The sequence below is a fragment of the Protopterus annectens genome, chromosome 8.part0, assembly GCF_019279795.1.
Source record: "Protopterus annectens isolate FY-2018-M chromosome 8.part0, PAN1.0, whole genome shotgun sequence".
NCBI lineage: Eukaryota > Metazoa > Chordata > Ceratodontiformes > Protopteridae > Protopterus > Protopterus annectens.
This window is the reverse complement of record NC_056741.1, coordinates 928,473,171-928,499,672: the sequence shown is the minus strand read 5'-3', so window position 1 is coordinate 928,499,672 and position 26,502 is coordinate 928,473,171.

Sequence of the window (26,502 nt, the reverse complement as noted above, 5' to 3'; positions counted from 1 at the left end):
TAAATAACAGTATGTGCAGGAAAGAACACCTCATATAGCATCACCTTGAGCACTGGTGTACCTCAAGGCTGTGTTCTGAGCCCTCTCCTATTCACTCTGCTAACATATGACTGCACTGCTAAGTACAGATCTAATCATATTATCAAGTCTGCAGATGAAACCACAGTCATGGGTCTCATCAACAATGAGGAGGAAACAGTCTACAGAGAGGAGGTGAGACAACTAATAACTTGATGTGGTAACAAAAATCTGGTACTCAATGTGAATAAGACCAAGGAGGTAATCGTGGATTTCAATAGAAATGATAGGAAACATTTCCCACTCACAATCAATGGGGAAACAGTAGAGAGAATAAAAAGCACCAAGTTATTTGGGATGCACAACTTAAAAGACTTGTCTTGGTCTGTGAACACAAATGACAATGTCAAGAAAGCACAGCAATGCCTACACTTTCTGAGAAGGTTGATAAGAGCAAATCTACCAGCCCCTGTTCTCATGACCTTCTACAGGGGCACAACTGAGAGCATGCTGACAGACAGTTTTACAACTTGGTATGGCAACTTCTACACCACAGACCACAAGTCCCTCCAAAGAGTGGTGAAAGCAGCAGAAAACATTACCAGGACCACTCTACCATCTACTCAGGACTTGCACCAATCTTGTTGTCTCAACAGAGCCAGGAAAATAGTCATGAACTGCACTCACTCTACATATGGACTGTTCCTGCACATAACATCTAGGCAGCGTTATCATGACGAAGGGGTAAGGGCACTGTCCCACTCACTTGAAAGGTAGCAACATGGTCAGCCTGGAGGGCTGATTTTGCAGACATTATCAGGCAAAATCAGGAGCAAGGTAAAGTCACACCAACAGGACAGTACAGAGGCATGCTAACTGCATATATTATAAAATATTTAAGTATAGGAAGATGAAGTTGAGCAAACTGAACTGAACCAGAACAATTACTTCTTCATGATTTGTTTGGAGGGACATGGGGAGCTGCTGGAGATGGAGGGGCCAGTGTCAGTGCCCTGGGTTAAACAGAGTGTCTCATTATCAGTCCAAAGCTTCAGACTGCTGAATTAAATGCTAGGTCTATGAGTTGTGTAACAAATATGGCCTCCACTGGCTCTGGTAATGTATTAAGTATGGAGCCCACAAATTCAGACCACTACATCTAGTTGAACCCCTACTGCCACATTTTGGCCCTTGTCCTTGATACAAGTGGTTGGGATGTTACTTTATAGCTGACCTGCATGACAGTGGTGCTGCTGGTTGGTACAAAAGGGGGTAAGGCAATTAATAGCGTTGTACTTTGGTCAATAGTCCGTAGATGGGGCAAATGAAAAGTTATCAGTTAAGGAAGCTGGTTCAGTGGCTTGACATCAGGGGGATTGTAAAATGGTTAAAGGGAGAGTTGTCTGCCTGATACAGTTATCAATGAACTGTTTCAGTTGCAGGATGGCAAATATTTTAGATTTGAGGGAAAGATGGCACTGTATTGCATCGCAGTCTGTTAGACAATTATAATTACAGCCAAAATAACTAGATGGAGGTGAGCAAAGTAAGCTGTCAGAAGATACAGAAGATGGCTGGAAACAAGGGACCTGCTGGAAAAATGAGCTTGTATATTATGCAATGGTGCTACTGTGAGAATTTAAGTGGAACTTCAGCCCACTGTAGTTAATAGTAATTATGTTTCTGAGGATGGTGGGATAAGGCACAGTCAGCTATCAGATGAATATTTAATGGGACTATTGCAGGTTTGGATATAGAAGGCAGGCTGTGTATGTCAAATCTGTTAAAGAGGGGTTATCCAGAGTTAGGGCAGCCATTATTGGACAGGCAGGTTGGAGGTGAGCAAGAGCTTTGACTAGGGGAAGCCTGGCCTGAAAGTGAGAAGATAGTATAGTGTAGTTATTATTGGGGCAATTTAGCTAGGAGGTTGGTGGGAGCAAACTAGGATGGATCCAGTTGGGGGGGTGGGGCTTACAGAGCATATCTCTGGGGGGAGAATATGTGTTTATCACAGCTCACATTTATTAGCTAAAAAGAAGATTTAACGGTAAGAATATGTGAAGACTTTTGATTTATTAGATATAGAGGGTACACAGAGGATTGTTGAGGCAGAAGCTCCAGTTTTGAGGGACTTGATGGCAGCACTAACCAGGGTATGGAATAACTGGGTATATGACAGGGATTATGGAGAAATAACTTTATCAGGTGCCTTGTTCTTGACTTGATTCTTGGCAAAAAGGGAAGCTCAGAGATTGAGAGGTGGTACTTCTTGGGTGTGGTATGAACTGTGTTTAGGACTCTCATAGTGGTAGACAAGATGCTCCTTTGGGAAAGTAAACATGCAAGTACTTGGTTAGGCACTGAGATTGACAGAATGGGAATACTGTTGAATGAAGAGGAGAGTTGTTAGAAAAATATGTATTAATGTATATGTTTAGTGCTTATTAGAAGCTAAAAGGGTTAACACATTTCATACTATTTTATGTACAGCTTAGTGTTGTACGGAATTACAAGATGCTTTTCAAACTGCAATATGCTTTCTGAAACTGCAAGGTGCTCTCTGACCTAGTATTTGCTAGCACAGCAAAATTCATGTTTATGCCTTTTGGAAACTTACTGAGAAGCAGGTGATTATCTGCTAGGTCAGGAAAATAATGAATAGAACAATATTGTTTTCTATAATGTTATTGAACTTGAACAATCAGCTCTGTTCGTGTTATGAGAACATGCACAGCTGCAGAAAAGAAAGATACACCAAACAAAGACTGCTTGAAGAAATTAACTATAATCTGTACTTGCTTTGGGCTCGAATTAGCCATAGTACCTTGAATGGTAACATTGCATAGTGAGAAGTTGTATCTGACCGGTGGTCATCAAGGCCACGTTGTTTTTCTTAGGAAGTTTTTTTGTAAACTTGATATGCTAGCAGAAAACCATGGACAAACAGCTGCTATGAAATAATATTGAAAGAACTTGTGATTCATTACGTCAGCTTAGTAGGCAATGTCTTGTAAGAAATGTATAAGAATGGCTTCACTTCCTGATTCTATTTAGACAAACTCTGTATTAGCCCGTTTTTGTCTCCTTGCTGCAAGATTAAAGTGCCTTAACCTGAACCTGCCATGTGTTGATCTTTTTGAAGTTGTTATTCCTTTGACAGATTGGTCCTTCGGACCGGAAACTCTCACTTCGCCTCAGGTCAGATGGGCCAGGTGGCATGAAACTGTATGGGGAAGAGACCACATCGATTCTTCTGCTCTGAAATACCTCCGACTGAATTGTCCTTCAAAAGAGGCCTGCCACTTTTCTGATCTGCGACTGGAGGATGAGTTAACGGTTTTCTATTGACCCTGGTGATCAAGCACGGAGGCTCAGGTAAGGTGAGATTTACCTTTTTTTCTGTTTTAGATCAGGGACTTGATTTGAATCATCTGTCAGGAGATTTGTTTTGTACAAGTCAGGGACAGGAAGATTGCAGTCTTGTCATAGATCAGGGAAACAGAATAGTTAAGGAAGTTATTCTAGATAAACTGTGAAAAAGAGAAATCGTGGTACCACGTGAAAATAAGAAGGGTTTTGTAACATTTTAACAGTCAGAACAATATGGGTAATAAGTGCACAAAAAGTTCCCAAGATCCACCGTTAACTGAAGATGCAAAATATATGCAATTACAGCCAGCCTGATACATCCTTCCAATGTTAGGTACTATACAAAATGGGTTAATAAATATGAATTTGATGGCAAATTAGAAAAATCCTCACTTATTAAACTTATCAAACATCTTAAAACTGACAGAAAAGGTCAGGTGAAAAAGCAACATCAATTAGGCATTCCACAGGCACACAGGTGGATTGAGGAGGCAAACCGTAGGGAACAAAAAGTAATAATTCAAAAGCTATGTTTCTAGATAAAGAAGACAATAATTTGGTAATAGCATCAGCCCCTCCTCCCCCTCTGCTTCCCTTACCAGAATATGAAGGGAGTGGACAAGCTGGTCCACCTCCGCTATACCTGGCTGTCACCGCGAAGCCAAGACCGTATGTCAGAGATCCCATCGAGACTAGGTCTCGAACATGTAACTTAAGAGGGGAAACTAAGCTATATCAAATAAACAAAAATTCACAAGCTATGAGTGAAGAAGAGATATGTCCACTCATAGAGGTACCAAATCATCAGGCAGGACAGGAAGGGTAGGACCCGACTCTCCTAGTGTATAGACCATGGACACCGGAAGACATCCGGAAAGCCACAGAGGGAATTCCCCATCCAAAAGTTAATTTTAGAAAATTCTTAGAAGACTTACAGGGCATGAGGTTAAGTTATCATTTAAATGGAGAAGAAGTAGAAAAAGTAGTTAGATAAATCGTAGGTCCAGATTGGCACATGATCAGTGGCAACTGGAATCCCCGTGACGCAGAACACAAGCCACTCCCACACAGCAACGCGGAACTGGATAACAGGGTGAAAGGTCTAACAGACCGAATCTCTGAGAAATGGAAGCCTAGGGCAGAATGGACTTGCATTAATCAATGCAGCCAACAAAAAGGTGAAACTGTTGACAGATGTTATGCTAGATTATTACAGTGTTTTAATAACCACTGTGGAATGCAAGTACCTGAAGACCAAACACATGATTCCCCGTATGAGCAGCAGCTAAAGAATGCATTTTTGAAAGGCAGTATCTTGCCTATAAGCAGCTTTATCACAAAGCACATGGTAGACCATCATACAAGTAGATTACAGTCACTACTTGAATATGCTAGACATGCCGAAAGGCATTTTAACAGTAAAAAGAAAAAGAAAGCCCAAGTATTTTCTGTAGAAGATGGAGCAGAAGTTTAAGTAGTACAGTCCAGGAAAAAGGGCAAGAGAAATGCCCAGGGAAACAAACAATCTGATAAACGATCAGAGGAGTTTGAAGAGAGAAAGAAAATGGGTGAATGTTTTAAATGCAGAAAAAAGGGACATTTAGCAAGGGATTGCAAGCAAAACAAAAAGGTAGTCATGGAAGATAAGGAGGGTGAGGACTGACTATATGATAGTCAAGAATCACTGGAAGGGAGTAACCGAGAAAAGACAAATGCAAATGTGATAGAGGGAGTAGAGAATGTAATAGAAGAAATAGAGGAAGTGCAAGAAATCACAGATGGTGAAGAAAGTGAGATTTTAGACTTAGCATTATTGAGCCTAGAGCTCTATTTAGCAGACACGAAACCGGAAGTTACACTTCTGGTAGAGGGGAGGGAAGTAAAATTCCTGTGTGACTCAGGGGCATCATGGACCCTGATACATCCTTCCAAACTACCAGAAAACTCAGAATCACTCGATTACATATTAGAGAAAGCAGCTAATGGACAGCTGTATCGGGAGCCACTCTCCCATAACATAGCAATAACTGACCCTGTTTCAGGGATGACCCAAAAAAGCAAAATTGTTGTTTCTGCAAAATGCCCAGTAAACCTTTTGGCAGAGACCTTATGCAGATATTTGGCATAGCAGTAGTTCCAACTATGCAGGGTATGGAAGCACACAGACTAATGGATACTTTTGTGGGGCGACTGGAGGGCAAAACATTTTATTGGTACAGCCAGGACTTGGTCACGACTGGTCCAGGGGCAGTAACCGAAGAACTGATGAATGTAGCCATCAGTAAGTCCCCCTCCCTTGACACTGATAAACAGCATTTGTTGCACTGTACTCTGTATTATTGTAGCACACCAGGACCTGATAAGGAATATGAGCAAGAACTGTTTAAAAACCATGCAAACAGATTAGTATTATGTAATCTGTACTGGGACACAGAAAGGAACAGTGTAGTTAGCTGTTCATTGCCCCAGGAATTCTTTGCACTCTATAAATCTAATTGATTACCATATGTTAGTTTAACTAAGGACAAGAATGTGAAATGGGCAGACCTAGGGGAAAAAGTCACAAAATGGGAAAAACAAACAGAGTTAGAATTGTCAGAACAGGGAGTACAGAAGCAGAAGTTAAATTGGATAACACAGACACACCCAGCTGTACACTTGCAGTCTAGCAAGGACAGCTGATTAGCACTCTTACTAGAAGAGGAAGAAAATGCCTTATGGAGGATACCAGAAACTCTCTGGTCAACAGGAAAATCAGATGTAGGACTAATTCGTACAGCAGGACCAGTTACTGTTATGCCAAAATCAGCATTTAGACCACAGAAGAAACAGTATCCCTTAAGGAAAGATGCAGAAGTAGGAATCAAACCTATAATAGCAGCTTTACTTAAGGAAGGAGTACTGGTAGAATCTCCCGATTCACCATGTAATACACCCTTATTTCCTGTCAGGAAAGCAAATGGAGAATGGCGTATGGTCCAAGATTTACAAGCTGTAAATGACGCAGTAATACCTAGAGCACTTACGGTGCCAGATCCACACACCCTATTGAATGATTTGAAGCCTCAACAGAAGTATTTTTCTGTGGTAGATATTAGCAATGCATTCTTTTCGATACCGATACACCCTGACAGCCAACATTGGTTTGCATTCACATTTCAGGGGAAAAGGTGTACATATACGTGACTACCACAGGGGTATTGTGAAAGTCCAACAATATTCGCACAAGAAATGGCAAGCAACTTGGCGGGATTTAGCCCACCAAGAGGCAGTCAGATTTTACTTTATGTAGACGACATCCTGCTGGCAGCCCCCACCCAGCAAGAATGCAGAGAAGATACCATAGCATTCCTACAATTTTTAGCCACTCAAGGACATAAAGTAAACAAAAACAAGTTGCAGCTTTGGAAAAAGCAGGTTAAATACCTGGGGTATGTAATATCCAAAGAAGGCAGAACATTAGATGATGATAGGAAAATAGCAATTTTACAAGCACCCAAACCGACTACCAAGAAGGAAATGATGTCCTTCCTGGGTACGACTAATTTCTGTCGGAGTTGGATTCCAAACAATGCCTTGGAGTCTGCTCCACTCACCAACTTGATATACAAGAAGCCTATGGCAGCACAAGATTTATTACAATGGACACCAGAAGCAGAATCAGCTTTCTGCAAACTAAAACAATTGATAGCATCCTCTTTAGTTTTAGGATTGCCAAACTATCATAAACGTTTTTTCCAAACTGTAGATTGTAAGCAAGGTTATATGACATAAGTATTAACACAGCAACATGGGGACAAGCAATGCCCCATAGCTTACTATTCATCACAGCTGGACCCAGTGGCACGATCCCTGCCCCACTGTGTCCAATCAGTAGGCGCAGCTGCAATGGCAGTACAGGCTTCGGCCTCAGTAGTGTTGTTTGTTGTTCCACCCCCTCACATTGAGAGTGCCTCATGCAGTCACGATTATTTTACTGCAAGAAAAAGTAGCATATCTTTCTCCTGCTAGACATCTCTCCTGTATGACTATACTCTTGAGCCAACCTCATATGACAATTGAACGATGTACAATTTTGAATCCATCTACCTTGCTCCCAACCCCTGCGGAAGGCACACCACACAGCTGCCTGCAGGAGATTGAGCAAAAGACACTGCCTAGAAAAGATCTAATGGATGTTCCCTTGGATGATGCCAAGGTGACATATAACGTGGACGCCTCATGCAGAAGGGGTCCTACAGGGCATGCAATAGTTACTGATACTGACATTTTAGAAGCAAAATCTTTACCACACAACTTATCTGCACAAGCAGCAGAATTGATTTCCTTGACAAGGACATGTACCTTAGCAAAGGGTAAATGTGTAAATATTTTTACTGACAGCCAGTACGCTTTTTCTACTGTACATGTTTTTGCTCAACAGTGGAAGAATAGAGGAATAACATCTACTGGCAAACCGATTAATCATGCACAGTTTATTTTAGATTTGTTAGAATCTATTCAGTTACCTCAGAAAGTAGCTATTTGTAAATGCGTAGCTCATACCAAGCAACAGGATTGGATTTCAAAAGGTAATGCCCCCGATAACATCCCCTCACACTTCCTCAGTATAGCTGCAGATGCTATCGCCCTGCCAATTAGTATCCTAATCAACCGCTCCATCCAAGAAAGTCACGTTCCTCAAATCTGGAAAAAGCCTTATATAATTCCCTGCCATAAAGGAGGAAATAATACTAGCGTTACCAACTTCCGCCCCATTGCTATCCTCTCTCCTATTTCAAAAATTCTAGAGAAATGTATTCACCTTCAACTCCTTCCCTACTTACTAGACAACAACCTACTAACTTCTACTCAACACGGCTTCCATCCCAATCACAGCACTATGACAGCCCTCCTATCATTCCTCGAAAATGTGAACAAGGCTAGAGACTCTGGCCTCACTGTATCTACCATTCTACTTGATCTCTCCAAAGCTTTTGACACTATCTCCCATAACTTACTTCTAACTAAACTCTCCAAGCTAAACCTTTCACCTTCTGCTCTAAATTGGTTCACCAGCTATCTCTCAGACAGGCATCAAGCTGTTAAGTGGAAAAAATCCATCTCCTCTTTCCTTAATAGCCCCACAGGTGTTCCACAAGGTTCCATATTAGGACCCCTTCTCTTTAATATCTTTGTAAAGGACTACTATCACTCTATCCCCTATGCTAACATCATCCAATATGCAGATGATTCTACAATCATCTGTGCTTCATCTTCCATTCCAACTCTCCAAAGGCTGACTCAAGATGCCTTCTCCACCACAGAACAGTGGATGAAAGACAACCATTTTGCACTTAATGCAGCTAAATCAAAACAAATGATATTCACCCCCTCTAAAACCAACACACTGGATCAACAACCATTCTCCATCACCAGTCAAAATAATAACCCACTTGAACTGGTAACTGAAGCCAAGCTTCTAGGAGTCCAAATTGATAATAACCTTACTTTCAAGTCCCATCTACTACAAAACATTAAAAAAACACCAAAAACTAGGCCTACTGTATCGTCACAAACAATTCCTCTCACCTACTACCAAACTCACTCTACCACATTTCTCTTACCCTCCCTCCTTTAGGGTGCCCCTCTTTTAACTAATCTACAATCATCCCTCAAAACAAAACTTTCAACCTGTTATAATAAAATAGCCAAATTTGCCACTAACAATAAATCTTCAACCCATCACTGTGTACCACTCCACAAACTAAATTGGCTTGAACTTCCCAACTACCTCTCCTACACTCAACTAACATATGCACAAAAACTCATTTTTCAACCATCCCTCTGTCCCTCCCTGTCCACTACCTTTAAAATTCACCATACTCAAAGACTTCTTAGATCTACTAATCAAAACCTTATAGAAGTCTATAGACCCCATCACCCCCCAGGACAAAACCTCCTCTCCTTTTCACTAGCACGCCTATGGAACTCCCTCCCACCCTCCATTCGTACCATCATTAGCCTTCCTACCTTTAAAAAATCACTCCACTCCACTCCTACCTATCATCCACATGGGAATGCTCCTGCTCCTACCCCACATAATCTTTCTATACTCTCTACTGTACTCCCCCTTTTACTCTCTCTACCTCAGACAGTAACCTATTCCTTAATAGTTCCTATCCTCCTGAAAGCCTTATGCACCTATCTACTCACTTCCTTATCCTTGTGCCTATGATATAATTTGATTTCAACTTTAATATGTTTTATTATTTGATTGTATTAATGCTTAACTTTACTCATTGTAATCACTGTTCCTCGTGATGTCATGTACAATAATTCGGATGTAAATCTCTATAATATGCAATCTGCATATAACTCTCTATAATATGTAATCTGTAATGGAGCTTTTCTCCCCAGGACTCCATTGAAAACGGGTTCTCTTGGCCCAATGGACTATCCTGGTTAACCAACAGCAAATAAATAAAATAAAATAAATAAATAAATAATGCGAGAGCTGATACAGCTGCAAAACAGGCAGCTTCAGCTTCAGAAGTATTTCTTTTGAGTGAGGAATTACAACCTTCTGAGATTTTAGATTTAGAAATGTTGAAAACAATGCAGACACTTACTACAAAAGTAGAAAAACAAAAATGGATAAAACGAGGAGCAATTCTTGAGAAAGGGCTGTATATCTCCAAAGAAGGAAAACCGACTTTGCTGTCTAATTTGTTTAGATATGCAGCTTTGTTGAGCCATGGGCAGTGCCATGTCTCAACAGGGGGGATGGTACAGTTAGTGAACCGAGTGTTCACAGCATATGGATTTACAAACTACACAGAAAAATTTTGTGCAGCATGCCATGTTTGTAACAAGCATCATGCACAGGGGGCATTGAAGCCTAAACAAGGGAGTTTCCCTGCACCACCGTATACTATCTGTATGGATTTCATAGAACTAAACAAATGTGAAAATAAGAAGTATTGTCTTGTCATTATAGATATGTTTTCCAGATGGGTGGAAGCTTTTCCAACCAAAAATCCAGATGCAGCTACCATTGCAAAAGTCCTTGTTAAAGAAATTATTCCTAGATTTGGCATACTGGAAAATATCTACAGTGACAATGGCACACACTTTTTAAATCAAACTATACAACAGTTGAGCCAGTATTTCGGAATTTCCTTAAAGAACCATTGTGCATACCACCCACAATCTGCAGGACTAGTAGAGAGGCATAATGAGGTTTTGAAAAATAAACTTAGGAAATGAATTAGTGAGACACAAAAGAACTGGGTGCACTTCCTGCCTCTGGCACTGTTGAGCATGAGAACTGTTCCGAATGCAAAGGGGTTAACTCCTTTTGAAAAATTATTTGGGAGGGCATACTATATACCTCAATGGAAACCTCTCATGCCTGCAGACCAGGAGGCCAACAGTTCACTCACAGAATACATGAGATGACTTTTAAGTAATAAACAACTTTTGCAGTTAAATTCTTTTTCAGATAAAGAACAAACCAGACCATCGGAAGCAGCAGTAGTCCCAGGCATGTGGGTCTGGGTGAAAGTCATCAAGAGAAAAAAATGGACATCACCGAAGTGGGAAGGGCCATACCATGTGCTACTGTCAACATCCACTGCAGCCAAGATCGCAGAGCGAGCATCCTGGATTCATCTGGCACACTGTAAACTGGTTACAAATTTTGAACTGGGCAAAAAACTTGTTACTGTTGCACAAGAACAAAATGACCAGATATGGAGTAAATAGAAATACAGAACAACCTCAAAAGTATTGCATGATCATTCTGTTAACTATACTGATAACATTAATCTTTTTGCTGTGGCCTTTCCTTTTTCTAGCCACACGAGCTGAACTGAATAAACGAGATGCATTACTCATAGACTGGCATCCGAACTTTAACACTTATCAAGCAATTAAATATGTGTATGCTGAAACTTTTAATGTTTCAAATTGCTGGATTTGCACAGCTATACCAACAGCATACGGGGGATTGTTAATGACTGCTGTCCCCCTAGGGGTCAATGAGACCTGGGAAAATTTGATTTTTGATACTACGACTGTGAAATCACAAGACAAAATAGTGCTGTACCTGCCTGTTACACAAAAGGGAATTGTATGTTTTTACAAAAATGATACTGTTCAGGTGGGTTGGAGCAATTGTAATGTGACTGTTCCTTACAAATGTTATATCAAAGCTAATAATGCAGTTATATTTCTGATACAAACTATGACTCATTTTTTGAATTAATGCACAAAATGGTTGATGAAGTACAACATAATCCTGTTCTTTTTAAACAACTATCTATCACTGATAAGAAAATGTTTCATGCAGGGCAAGTATATATTAATACTAAAGTAGAGAATTGTTATTTTGTGTGTGGGAAAAAGGCATACAAATGGTTACCTGAAAATTGGTCCGGCAGTTGTTTTTTGGGTTACCTGGTTCCCGCCATATGACACACTGCAGTTTTGCCTCAGGGAAGAATTCAAAATGTCAGAGAGGTCACCAATAAACCTGGAAATCCAATCAAAAACCTGAGAATCCAATGGGATGAATTGAAGCAGGCTGGAGAAACCATAACTCCATGAAAAACAAAGATAAACTGACACACATGGACTTGAGTGACACTATTATATAGTGGGCAGGTATAGCCCCTGCCTATGGCACAGTGAAATCGATTTGGGAGCTGAGAAAACTGTCCAAACTTCTCAAAGTAATGAGCAATGCAACTTTTTCTGCTTTCAAACTAATAACTGATGAACTAAACGCTATGAAAACTGTGGTGCTTCAAAACCGCATGGCTCTCCACTTCACCCTAGCGGCGAAAGGTGGTACGTGCACTTTAATAAAAGAGGAGTACTGTTCGTATATTCCCGACAACCAGCATGAGATAAACGACCATCTTGAGGTGATTCAGCAAGTGTCGGCCATGACCAAACCAGGCCCAAACCCACTGATGGATTTTTTCCAGAATTTGTTTGGGGGGTGGGGTAGCATCCTAATGAACATCCTGATTGCCATTTGTGTGGGATTACTCCTACTAGGAGTGTGTGTTTGTTGTGGTATTCCCTGCATGAAAAGATTAATCAAAAATTTTATAGACATGATAGTTTCTGAAACTTTGTATCAAAGTACTGAAATTGAAGAACTGCTGAAAAATGAAACACTTTCATAAGTTTAAACTGAATGACTCTCAACTGCAAATTCTGAACAGAAAGAGGTTAGGAGAAGAAGCAAACTGTTTACGCTGTTGAAAATAGAATAAAAAGTATTAACAGGGGGGAAATGTTAGAAAAATATGTATTAATGTATATGTTTAGTGCTTATTAGAAGCTAAAAGGGTTAACACATTTCATTCTATTTTATGTACAGCTTAGTTTTGTATGGAATTACAAGATGCTTTTCAAACTGCAATATGCTTTCTGAAACTGCAAAATGCTCTCTGACCTAGTATTTGCTAGCACAGCAAAATTCATGTTTATGCCTTTTGGAAACTTACTTGAGAAGCAGGTGATTATCTGCCAGGTCAGGAAAATAATGAATAGAACAATACTGTTTTCTATAATGTTATTGAACTTGAACAATCAGCTCTGTTCGTGTTATGAGAACATGCACACCTGCAGAAAAGAAAGATACATTGAACAAAGACTGTTTGAAGAAATGAACTATAATCTGTACTTGCTTTATGCTCGAATTAGCCATAGTACCTTGAATGGTAACATTGCATAGTGAGAAGTTGTATCTGACTGGTGGTCATCAAGGCCACGTTGTTTTTCTTAGGAAGTTTTTTTTGTAAACTTGATATGCCAGCAGAAAATCATGGACAAACAGCTGCTATGAAATAATATTGAAAGAACTTGTGATTTATTACGTCAGCTTAGTAGGCAATGTCTTGTAAGAAATGTATAAGAATGGCTTCACTTCCTGATTCTAGTTAGACAAACTCTGTATTATCACATTTTTGTCTCCTTGCTGCAAGATTAAAGTGCCTTAACCTGAACCTGCCATGTGTTGATCTTTCTGAAGTTGTTTTTCCTTTGACAAGAGTGAAAACTGGTGGTCATCATAGATTATTCTTACATTTTCTGGGAGACTAAGTGAGACACTATTTAGAGTTTTTTTTGGGGGCCTTGATCCCAATCTATGATGAGTATTATAACAAGGACACAGAGGAATGCCATAGGGATAGCTTTTGCCAGTTATGGACAATGTTCAGTTAAAGATTCCAAATGTCGACATAACTGTAGTAAACTGGGTGCGGGAGTGATACTAATCTGGGTGCAATTCCTACATGCAGCCTGCTTTCTTTGTAGTTCATGAATTATTGTTGCTTCAAAAGAGGTGCCAGGGGCAGTGATTATTTAGTCTGGGCTAGGTTCATAGGTTTTTAGTAAGTACTAGGTTAGCTACTCTTGCAGGGCATTTTAACCCTACACAATTTCCTTTTTGTGCTTGAAATAACCTATCCCATTTGGTTATAGATTGGCCTTAACCATCCCATGGTCAATAATTATATATTATCCCTAATGAGAATAACTTGGATCATACAGTTTATTTAAGTGGTTAGTTCAGTCTGTAAGTAGGCAAATGAAGTTCTTGGAAATCTAACACAGAACCGATACAGCACCTAGGCCTAACAGCACATAAGCTTAAAGCTCGATGTCAGACTGCCATACAGTGGAACTAGCTATAGTTGTAAGGTGTACTAAAAATTAGGCCTCAGTTTCAAAGTGTTGCACCCGCAAGGCTATGCAGCTACTGTGAATTAAATCCTTGACACCAAACTTAAATATTGTCCCTGCTAGATGTAGTGTCTCCTTTGTATCAAAAATATCTTTATTTATTCAAAGCATGTAACTGAGTAACAACATATTCCCTGTAGCACTTTTATTAGTTTGAACAAGCAGTGCATTGTTTCTTCTTTTATAATATCTGACTATAGCACTGGTGTTTAATTCCAGAAAGTCTCACAGCACTGCTTACACTTTTGCAGAGTTAGTCATTATAAATCAGTGATTAGTACTGCATGAGTTGAAGTGCAGCTATAATTCATACATTTTAGAGTAGCTTAACTTCTGTTACCTAGCATGATAAACAATAGGAGAAAACAATGACGTCAAATATATGTTTTTTTGCTTAGTATAGTTCCTGCATATAAAAATGTATATGCTGCAAAATTTGTATGCTGGCCATGTTTGGAAGAGTTCTTGCAAAGAACAGAAATTATTTCTATAGTTGTTTCATGATGGACAGCCATATCATGCTGGATGTGGTTAACCAGGCAGTTGATAGACAGGTGTATGAGATTGACTATCCCCACAAAGGGGAATATTCCCTTTCCGCAGGAATTATGTGATCTTGAGGTTAGTATGTATAATTAGTAGAGAGTGTGGGGGTGCCAGGGGGTGCTTGTCCCCTGCAAAAAACAAAGGTTTATTTATTTTTTTAAAGTTTGAAACTGTATGTGCCAAGGCTGTTTTTTGGAGCATCCATTGTGCAGTGCTGTCTTCCATGTTTTTGGCCAGATGTGGTCAGTATTTAGCCAGTCAATTTTCTGAGTTTTTGATAATGTGAAGTACACTCATACATACATATATATATATATATATATATATATATATATATATATATATATATATATAAATATATAGATCGGAGAGAGAGAGAGAGAGAGAGAGAGAGATAGAAAGATCATGATAGCTATCTATCAGTCTATCTAACTATATATGTCTATCTACATCTATATACATGCGCGCACGTGCGCACACACACACACACACACACACACACACACACACACACACACACACACACACACACACACAAACACACACACACACAGACTTTCGCAGAATGTCCAGATTTGTGCCGCATATTTTTGGTCCGTTTTTCATAAAATTATGTTTTTCTGGCAAATTAGTGGCAAATCATTAAAGACGGAATTTAGAAAATAATGATAGACGTTTGAGTTTCAGACTTCATAACCCTCAGAAAATTCATGCTATTGGAGACGTTGTTATTCTATCAACATTTTAAGTTTATAAGAGCAATTTTGGGGCCTTTGTCCCATTTTTATTCATGGCTTTGTCCAGATTTCTTGCTCTAAGAAGTTGAGAGATATGCAGTACATACCATTGCACACAGCAATGACTTCTGTTTTATGCAACCACTAGAGTCATTTTTTGAACAGGCCAAGATTTAATTTTTGCATTATCAGCCACTGAAAGATGTGTTACTGCATAACATTTTTACAGGGTACAGCAGTTCATAGGTAATTACTTGGCTAATGATCCCATGTCCATGCTTCCCAGACATGACACTAAAACCCTGTACCTTCTGCTTGCAAGGTAAATATATTAACCATTAAGTCAACCTCCAGTCGTTAGAGTCAGACCTTATACAGTGTGTCTGTTTGGTAAACACCTTAACTGTTATGTCATCACCTTAACCATTTGCATAAACTTCCAAAGTTTATAGCCATATATTAATGGGAACTGTTTTCATTTTTGCATGTTACTTTATTTGAGTCTCAGCAAAGTACAGTTATTGTGGGCATATCCTCCTCTATTTTTGATGTGCACAAGTAGATATACACACGTGTGTGTACGCGCGCACACACACACACACACAAACACACACACACACACACACACACACACACACACACACACACATGACATATGAGCAGATTCACATATTTTCTTTAGATTATACAGTCAGTATTCATTGTAAATGTGCATGCACTCAATATTTATATAAAGAAGTACTAACTATTTCAAAATACAAAGAACTGATTTATATCAGCCAGGTTTTTATTGCTGTCAGCTGTGAATTTCCAAATGTTCACATCCCAAATAAGGACTTACTGCTTAGGTCTTTACAGTTTTTATAATTAACAGGAATTAATTCACTTTGAATTAATTGCTATAGTTTTCACATCACTAGATGCAAGAAATTAGACCTGTTTTTTTACTGCTTTCTTTATCATGATTTTATACTTTATATTTGTATTGGTCGTTTACACAATGCTGTTGATTATGGGTTTTGTTTATACTATTAATCTTTAATTAACTTGTTATAATTAGGACAGCCAACAAACAATCAAATAACTAAAAACTATTTAACAGAATGCTTGCTAATCAATGTATTCAGAATCAATTCCTCACTTTCATAGTTCCTTTTATTCATTTTTCTCATCCTTGCAGTAGTTCTTCCCCATTTTTTTAATCAAACAGCTCTGTATTTTGTCTTCTTTTTCTACTTACTATTTTTTATTTTGGTACCTCCTTTTACCTTTGCTTTCAGCACGATACATGCAGGGTTCAAAGCAGCAAAATAAAAAAAAAAACTTTCATATGAGAACATTAAGAGGCTACTAAATATGCCTTGATATTTGATAGAAAAAATGTTCTTACCTGAACAGGCAGGTTGCATGACTTGTGAGAAAAGCTGATCCATAAAATGAAATGCAGATATAAATATTTTTCTCATCCAAAACTTCTTGTTAGCTGTTCTCCCTTTTTAGTATATGTATTTGTATTAATGTTCCCTTATGAGCTGATTGCCTTGAATTACAATGTGGCACACATCTGAGACTGAGATGAATCCATCAGCATGAGATTTCAATGTTCAATTTATATTGAAGTGTCAGGAAAAAAATGTAAATCGTGATGTCAGAGTTTCTCTTCTGCCCACACACCTCCACTTTCTCCTTCTTCTCAAATTTCAGCCTTAGAATAAAATCATTGGTGACAGCACCTTTCCTGGAAGGGCAATCCTAGAGCGTTCTCTTTTTTTTTTTTTTTTGTGTAACTATTTCCGGAATTCCCCCAAAGTTATTTTTAGCTTGAAATCTTTATTCTGGTTGTCACAGCATCAGAAGCCTTTGGAGTTCTCTCAAAAGGAATCACCTGTGTTTTCTAGATATATGTAATGTAAGAGGAATGCTAGAATTAAATGGTTTTGCACATTATTCAGGAAGGGGAGACACAGCACATGTAATTTATGACATGTTGCTTGCATAGTTTTCTTGAAGGTGAAAAAGGTATTCCACTTTTCACAGAATCGCAGTTACACACAGGGACTAATAAGGTGCCTCTATATGAGCAAGGTTAACAGGTAATATTTATACTGTCCTATATTTAATGGACTGAGCAGGAAATCTGTATGTATGCATTATTTATTAGCAATCACACTAGACACTGGCATTACAAACCTAGGCACCTTTGTGGATAGCAAACTCTCGTTTCACCACTTGTTGATGTACTGTCCCCGGGCAAGTCTTCTAGCTGAGATTATTAAGAGAATCTACTCATTCCCCACCTACTCATGCATCATCAGGCCCTTACTAGAATGCAATGCCCCCCTCAGTATTTATGTGACCAAACAATAAACCCAATTTGAAAAATCCCAGGTGTCCATTGTGAAAAAAAAAAGATCTCAGATATGAACTCCCTATATTATGCTGAGCATTTAAAAGCTCTGTTGATCTTCTCTTTCTCCTATAGCCTTTTATGTGGTACTCTGAGCCTGTCTGAAAAAGACGTAAATAACCTATTCCTGCTTTCTGTACTACATATCCAAAACGATGGTGCAATGCAAATATTAGAGCAAGGAACCTAAATCTATAATGCAATAACTTTTGGACTTGTTGCCTCGACATATATTGCTCCCAAAAATTCCACACCTCTGTAAACAACTCCAGCTTTCTGTAAAGCAAGGTGACAAAAGCCAATAATTTAAGCAGTTATATGATTAACAGTATTGTGAAATTTTGCCTCAAGTGTATTTTTGTGTGCAGTTCTATAAAATGTACATGTTAGTAGAACGTATTGGTGCTTTCTTGTTGGGCTTAGACACAAAAGTAAACATTCACATTATACAGGTTGCACCAATCCTCTGAACTGTCCAGATTTTCAGAACTTATCTGGATTTTTGCTGCATGGTTTTGGCCTTTTCCTTAGAAAACTTGTGTCTTCCTAGTAAGTTGTTGAAGACTGACATCCCTACATAATGCCAGACATTTGTGTTTCAGATTTCATACCCTTCATGAATGTGTTCTGATGCAAAACATGTTGTTACATCAACTGTCTAAGTGCATAGAAGCAATATATACAATGTGTTCCTATTTGGGGGCTTTGTTCCTCCCTCTCCCCCATTATTTGTAGCTTTGTCTAGAATTCTTGTGTTGAGAACTTGAGAGGTATTGATAGTACTTTGCCAGAATCTGTAAGGTAAAGGAAAGGAAAAATATACCATAAACAGTTATCCTTGTATCAAAACATTTATTAACACAGTATCTATTATTGTTAAGACAAGGTACTGCAACATCATTAGTGGTAATGTTATTGACTGACCAGAAATGTGAAAACCACTGTAATTACATTCTTAAAAGTACAACTATCAGGCAAACTGTACTTTACTAATACTAATACTGTATTTAAATACTGTGTACTAATCTACACTGTTGCACTGTAATTGCCTGCCTTACTGTGGCTGTTAATCTGGATTATTTTGCCGTTTTCATTGTTGGCAAAGCTGTTCTTGCTATTTTTCACTGTTGATTATGTATTTACTAGTGTTTTTCATTGCTGCAAAGCAATCTTGTCTGCTTGTTCTGGTTCTCCAGCAAAGCAGTGTTAAAATAACTGATTTGTTAGCTGGTTAAAACATTATTTTGAGTCTCCTTGCTGATTTCATGCTGTTTTAAACATTTTAGTGCCTCACTGCTATTTTACTGCTGTGTTAAACATTCTGTACTGGTTCCCACCAAAACTAGGGTAGCTAGTAGCTGTAGCATAGTCCAGGTACAGGTTTTGCTGCATCTGGGTCTATTTGTAGTGGCTGTTTGTTCTGAGCACATTTTCCAGGTCATCTTGGATTGGATGAGGCCTTTCTGCACTCTACTGAGAGGATTGTGCTGATTGGAAACTGTCTGGTGAAGGGTGGTTGCTCTAGGGCTTGGTGTAAGCAGTCTAACTGGGCATTTTGAACCTTTTTTTTTTTCTTTGTTTTGTTTTCAAGTTTTTAGCTTCTGGTATTTAAGCCTTGTATTTGAGCAGGTTTCTGCTTGTTTGCACCGAGCTGAACTGAAGTGGGCTACCAGCCACAACTCTGAGCTGCAATACTAGATGATTAGAAGCTTCTGAGCTTCCAAAAAACATAAGTTGCCTTTTTTGTGCTTATTTATACTGTTTACTGTACTTGTTTGTTGCCTGCCATCTACTTTAATAATGTATTTCTATACTGTATATTAATCTACACTCTTACACTGCAGTTGCCTGCCTTACTGTGCCTGTTAAATTGTATTGCTGTTTTCAACGCTGATTTTACTATGTTCACCATTTGTTAAGTATTTGCTGGTGTTTTTCACTGTTGCAAATCAAGCTGTTCTGTTTGTTCTGGTTTTCCCACAAAGCAGTGTTAGAATGACTGATGATTTGTTAGCTGTTTAAAGCATTCTTTAGAATCTCCTTGCTGACTTTCTACTATTTTAAATGTTTTTTTAGTGTCTCACTGCTATTTTTCTACTGTGTTAAACATTCTCTAGTGGTTCTCTCTGAAACTAGGGTAGCTAATAGCTGCAGCATAGTCCAGATACAGGCTTGCTGCATCTGGATCGGTTTGTAGTGGCTGTTTTTTCTGAGCACATTTTCCAAGCCATCTTGGAATGGAATGGGGCTTTTCTGCACTCTAGTGAGAGGATTGTGCTATTTGGAACCTGTTTGGTGATGTGTGGTCGGTCTAGGGTTTGGAGTAAGCATCCTCATTGGTCTTTTGAACCTTTTTTAATTTTTCTTTAAGTGTTTAGCTTCTGGTATTTAAGCCCTGCATTTGAGCAGGTTTCTGCTTCTTTGTGCATTATGTAGCATCATGCACTGCAGCGCAATTCTGCACCATAGCTGGACAGATTAATTCAACAGTTGTTCTCCTTAGATACAGCATTAGCTCATTGTTGCAGAAGTACTGCTAGTGAGCAGACACATATTAAACTACCAACAAAAAAAAAAAAAACAGCAGAAATATCCATCCACTGTGCTCCTCCTTGATTGATCCTGAAAACCCTCCTAAGTGACTACAGTCTTCAAGCGAACATTGTGTACAGTTGGACCACCCTTGTTTCTTCTGCCAGCCTTGTTGACTTGGGTCTTGAGACAGTGTAGCAATTGCCTCATGTACGGCAATAACCCTCTACTAATAACTCACTCTAGTACAGAGTGTGAGAGATGTATCTACAACAAGAATCTTGAATGTATGATCTCTTGCACTTAAAATAGTAACATGGAAGAGGTTGTCAACCCACCCACCACTACACATACACATAGTGCCACTAATCACACACAAAGCAGGAATCTAACACAGAAATCAACATACATGGGGGTTCTCTCAAAAAAACTAAACAGACACCAGAGACCTCCAAAACACAAGACTGCTAGAACTAACACAGTTCCCATAGCACCCATGATACATAGCAACACCAGTATATCACCTACCAAGACTGTAAGGTGTAACACTCAAAAAACAAATGTTCTAGTCACTGGAGACTCAAAAGTGAGACACACAGCTGTCCCACCTATAAGGTTTGACCAAGAACAAGTCACGGTCAGCTCTCTGTCCAGTGCAAGGATTTGTCAGATGACACATGCACTCAGGTTTCTCAGCAACAAGAACCATTATGGCGCTGTCATAGTTCATGTTGGAGTGAACGACCTGATGCATACCTCACTCGATTGTATGAAGAGAGACATGATTGAGATCTCTGAGTATGTGTCCCAGGCAGGTATCTAGCCTTGAGCAGCATACTACTTTCACCTAGAATGATGCCACAGTGTAAACAAAAAATTATTGATTTCCATAACTCCCTTAATTTTTGGTGCTAATCAAAGGGGATTCAGTTACTGTCAGCCTGGGAAGCCATGGTCGGCAAAACTTGGTGCTTTGCCAGAGTTGGTTTGCAGCTGGCACTTCTAGGCTTATAACTGCTGGCAAAAGCTCTTGCCTACCCCAGAGTGACTTTTTTAGGCATGGTCTCAAACACAAACTTACTGACATAAAATTTGCCAATCATAACAAAATATGGGTCATGCTGCTAAACGCTAGGAGCTTAAACCAAAAACTGGAAACACTTGTATCACTGGAAGATGTAGATGTCTGTGCAGTCAGAGAAACCTGATTCAAGGTTTCAGACAGTACCCTGGCCTTGCAAGGCTACAATGCCTTCCACACCTTCAGACCACAAAATGAATGTGTGAGAACCAAAGGAGATGGTTTCTCTATCTATATTAAAGATAAATTCACCTCCCATCTAGTTAGACTGGACAAATACATGGAGTTACTCCAAGTTCAGGTTGCAGTGGGTAAGACCCCCATTCAAGTCATCGTCAGTTATAGAGCCCCTCCATGGGTCATGATATGCACAAATCCTACTTGAACAAACTGGAGACAATCCAAATATTACTGAACACTTTGGCTATGGGGGATTTCAATTATCCCACCATCAACTGGTAAACCTATGCTAGACCTTACTCGATAATGCAAAAGTTCCTTGACTTTGTCAACTCAAATGCCCTGAAAGAAATTGTTCATACCCTGACAAGTGGAACAAACATACTAGATCTGGTCCTCACTTACATAACAAACAGATGCACTACCACAACTGCCGGCCCCTCATTAGTTAAATCTGACCACAAATCAGTCACCTTTGAACTAACACTAACACCAGAACTCACAAAGGGTGAAATCAGACTAAAAAACTTCACCAAGGCAAACTATATACTCCTGGTTAAGGTGTAAATGCATTTCAAGCCCCAACTCCAGCTGGAAGTGGTAACTACACCAAGTTTACACTAAAGCCATGTACAATTACTTGAATAAGTGTATAGCCTGGGTGGTACCAGATAGAATCCAAGACAGAGCCCCAAGTAAAAACAAGCCACCATGGTGGACATCCAGCATAAATAAACCTTGCAATAAATGCAAAAAGTTGCTGTCCATGAAAACAAAAGTGAGACCCCAGCAATGAACAAGCACAGGCACCCATCTCAGCCTCAACAGGCAAATAAGACAACTTGTCAAATCCTCTAAGGGATTTTTTGAGAAATACTTAGCAGCGCAGCCAAGGATGACCATAAGGCCTTTTACAGCTATGTACATAGCCTAAAAGGTTCCCTATTAGCTGATCGAAAATGCATTCTTTCGAATGCATCTTGATCGAACTTTATAGAGCAAAACAGCAAAATACCGAAGTGGCATATAAGCAAATTTTTTCCCTGGGAAAGAAATCGCTTGGCCACCTTTGTTATTTTGCCTTCTTTGTTACTGTAGTACAGTCTCAGAGTTGTTATATTTAAGTAGGGTGGTGTGGGGGGGTGAAGTCCCCCTCATTAGAAATAGTTTGTGGTGTGTGTGTGTTGTGGGTGTGTTTCTCGGAACAGCGATTTTTTTCCCTGGGAAAAAAATTGCTGTTCTGAGTGTCCGAGATTGTAAGCTTTCTCTTACACGGGGTTGATGAATCAGCATTCACTTTTCTAAGCATTCGGTGATTCAATATAGACCTGCCTAAAAGATAGGCCCCAAGCATGTGCAGAACTAGTGAACAATGGTATCACATACACTGACCCCACAGAGTTAGCAAACCTGCTAGCAGATTGGCTTGGTGAAAATTTCACTCCCCTATACCCTCCAAGCCTATCACAACCCTTGACCCAAACTGCTCCCACCTACATATCTGAAGAACAGGTCATCAAAGCCTTGTCCAAGGCAAAAAATCCCAGCCACTATGGGACCAGACAGCATCCCAGGCTGTCTTCTAAACAGGCTAAAACCTGAACTAGCATCACCATTAAGTACCCTTTTCAATCATAGTCTAACCAAAGGCTTTATTCCTGCAGAATGGAGAACAACAACAGTAATTCCCCTACACAAAGGTTGCCTAGCAACAGACCCAGGGAATTACAGACCCATAAGCCTGATGAGCCTCATCTGTAAGGCCATGGAAAGTATCATTATGGACCACATAGGTGCTTTCCAAACCCTGGATCCTACCCAATTCAGATTCATCAAGGGCAGATCCTGTATGTTAAATTTGCTAGATTTGTTTGAAAATGTGACCAGAGCCATTGATGAGGACAAATCTGCGCCCACAGCATATCTCGACTTGGCAAAGGCTTTCAACACAATCCCACACACAGGCATTACTGATAAACTTAGCAAACTGAATGTCAACTCCTTTGTTGTAAGATGGGTTGACAACTGGCTCACAACCTGGACATGAACTATCAAAATGGGTGACTCCACATTAACTAGAAGACCTATTACCAGCAGGGTGACCCAGGGGTCAGTGCTGAATCCCCTACTGTTTGGTATATACTTCTCAGAAGTTCAGGTCAAAACTAAGGGGTTGTGGCTGACCAATTGTGAAGACAACTTCAAACTTGGTGCAGTTATTAAATCTTCAGATTATGTCTGCATATTCCAGCAGGGGCTTATGCAGACCAGCAGCTGGGGTCTTAGTCACTGTCTCAAACTGAATGCAAAGAAATGCATCATCATTCCCTTCAGCACAAATAATGTCCTTTCACACTATCAAATCAACAACAATACCCTAAGTACCCACAAAGTGGTAAGGGACTTGGGATCACAAGTTGACCGTGACCTTAACTTTGACCACCATGTGTCAGTTGTAGTAAAGAAGGCTTTCCACATAGCATACTTGATTAGTTATGGCATCGCCTTTGGAGCAAAAGAAGTTATAACCCATCTATACTCTGCACTAATCCAGCCCAAAATTGAATATAACACCCCATTTGGTGTGTACTGTACAAAGCACCTGCAGCAATTAGAGAGACCTCAAAGAGTTCTAAAAAGGAGATCAAGGGACTCCATCATGTGCCATACATAGACTGACTAAAGTCCCTGTCACTTTACTCTGTATTGTATAGGCTTCTTAGGATCTTATGCCTGGCTTACAGCGGAAACTCAAACCTAAACCTAATGAACTTGCTGCTTATCCATAAATCAAATGAGACTAGGGCCACCCATTCTAGGGACCTAAATATGGCATGCAACTTAAATAGGACATGTTGGAGGGACAGATTTATCTCCCAGTGACTGCTGCATCTTTGGAATAGGCTACCTATTCATGTGAAACAGTTCACCTCTATGACACTGTTCAAAAGGTGCCAGAATGAGTGGATGGGGCACCATAAATTCTTACTGGGAATAGCTCCTAAAATCCTCCTGGACATGGACAACCATTATTAAATGCAATCTTTGGGATTAACTAGCATTTCTATGGTATTACATTAGGATGAAATGGCTAGGCTTGAAATAACCTCCTGGTCGATAACCTAGGAATCTCCTATAATCCCACAATCATAACTGAAATGTGTTAGCCTAAGACTAAACAAATCAGCCAAGTATGTTTTACAGAAACTTTAGAAATTGAATCACACCCACTACAATGCAACACAATAGTTAGAAATGTTATTAAAAGATAACATACAAGTAAATGACTTAAGTTTGAGAGATAAAAGTAAAATATCACTTCTGTCCCTTGAGTAGTCACGGAAGATGTGGTGACAGCTAATATAATAAGTAAGATTACAGCACTGACAACTGCATGCAGCATTTTAAGATTCCTCTTGAATAACATACCAGCCTGTTGCAAACTAATGCCGTATATTGAAATTACACTATGTATCTGGGGCTGTAATCATTTTAAGGAAGTGCCTAAAATCTTTTATACTTCATGAATACTAAGACTTAAAGGCAAACATGCAGTGTTGTGTCCATTGCATATGTCATATCACAGTGAGAGTGAGATATCCAGTTCTGAAATGGATAAGGAACAATTTTTAGCTTATGTCTTTGGTATTCTGCAAGAATGGGAGAAATAATAACGGGTAGCGTGGGGCTAATGTACTTTAGCTCTGTTGTGCAAATCATGGAGAAATTAGCACAAAGATAATTATACTGCCCCCCTCCAATCATATTTACTTAAGCATGACAGAGTGCAAATAAAACCCAAGATGGCAAAAGAGAGCAGGAATGAGGCACGGAAGAACACAGCATGCAAACATGTAGTTCCTCAAAATATAATTGTATCTGAGACAGCAAAGAGAGTAGCACAAGCTGAACATACAGGAAAGGAAAAAAGACATTTGGCACATAGGCGATGGCTGAAGGAGCATGAAACAGAAATCTGCACAAAGCCCAAAAACTGGATGTTAGAGAATGGTGATTAGCACAGTTTGCAAATGGATCACACAACAGAGATAGTATCTTGTAGCACAAAGTTACTTAGTGCATCATGCAAAGACCAGAAACAGTTGATTGCTGATATTGTGAAAAGAGACATGAAGCCAAGAGAGATGTGATACAATAAAGCTGCCATATATCACATACGCATATAATATACAACACTAAATGTTTGCTGAGTCAGAAATATGCATAGGATAACTATCATATGTGCAGAATTATGCAAATGAATGCAACAACTCACAAAGGAAAACTTATAAATGCACATCTATATGTAAACAGTAGAAAGAGTATATATATATATATATATGTGTGTGAGTGTGTGTATATCATAGCGGACAACAAGCTTGCATGAGACCAATATCAGCAACAAATTGGCAAACCAATACACCAATGCAGGTTCAAAAGTAGGAGGGGGCTTACATAAGGGAAAATCAATAAGCAAACAGAGATGAATGTGTTGATCAGTATTGTTTGGAAAGAAATGTAAAATCAAATATGTCCAATAACATTGAATAACATGACACTGATTTAACTCTAGGGCAGCAAACTGCCTGGAGAACAATGCAAACAATGCCAGACTTGAAAGCCCAGAAACCAGATATAGCAACCTGGCGAACTCAGAATAACCCAGCAGTGGGTGACTCTGTTGTATATAAAAGAAACACATAACTCAGTGGTCTTTATTATGAGTCTCTGACAATGTTATTTATACCTGCCTAGAACCAAAATTAGGGCATCTCAATTAGGTTAAAAAGGATTAAGTGTAATTATGATATGACCATTGTTCATATTGTAGAGGACAATTTCTGAAGGCCCTCTCTTATGAGTATGTATAAGATTATGTTGATATTTTT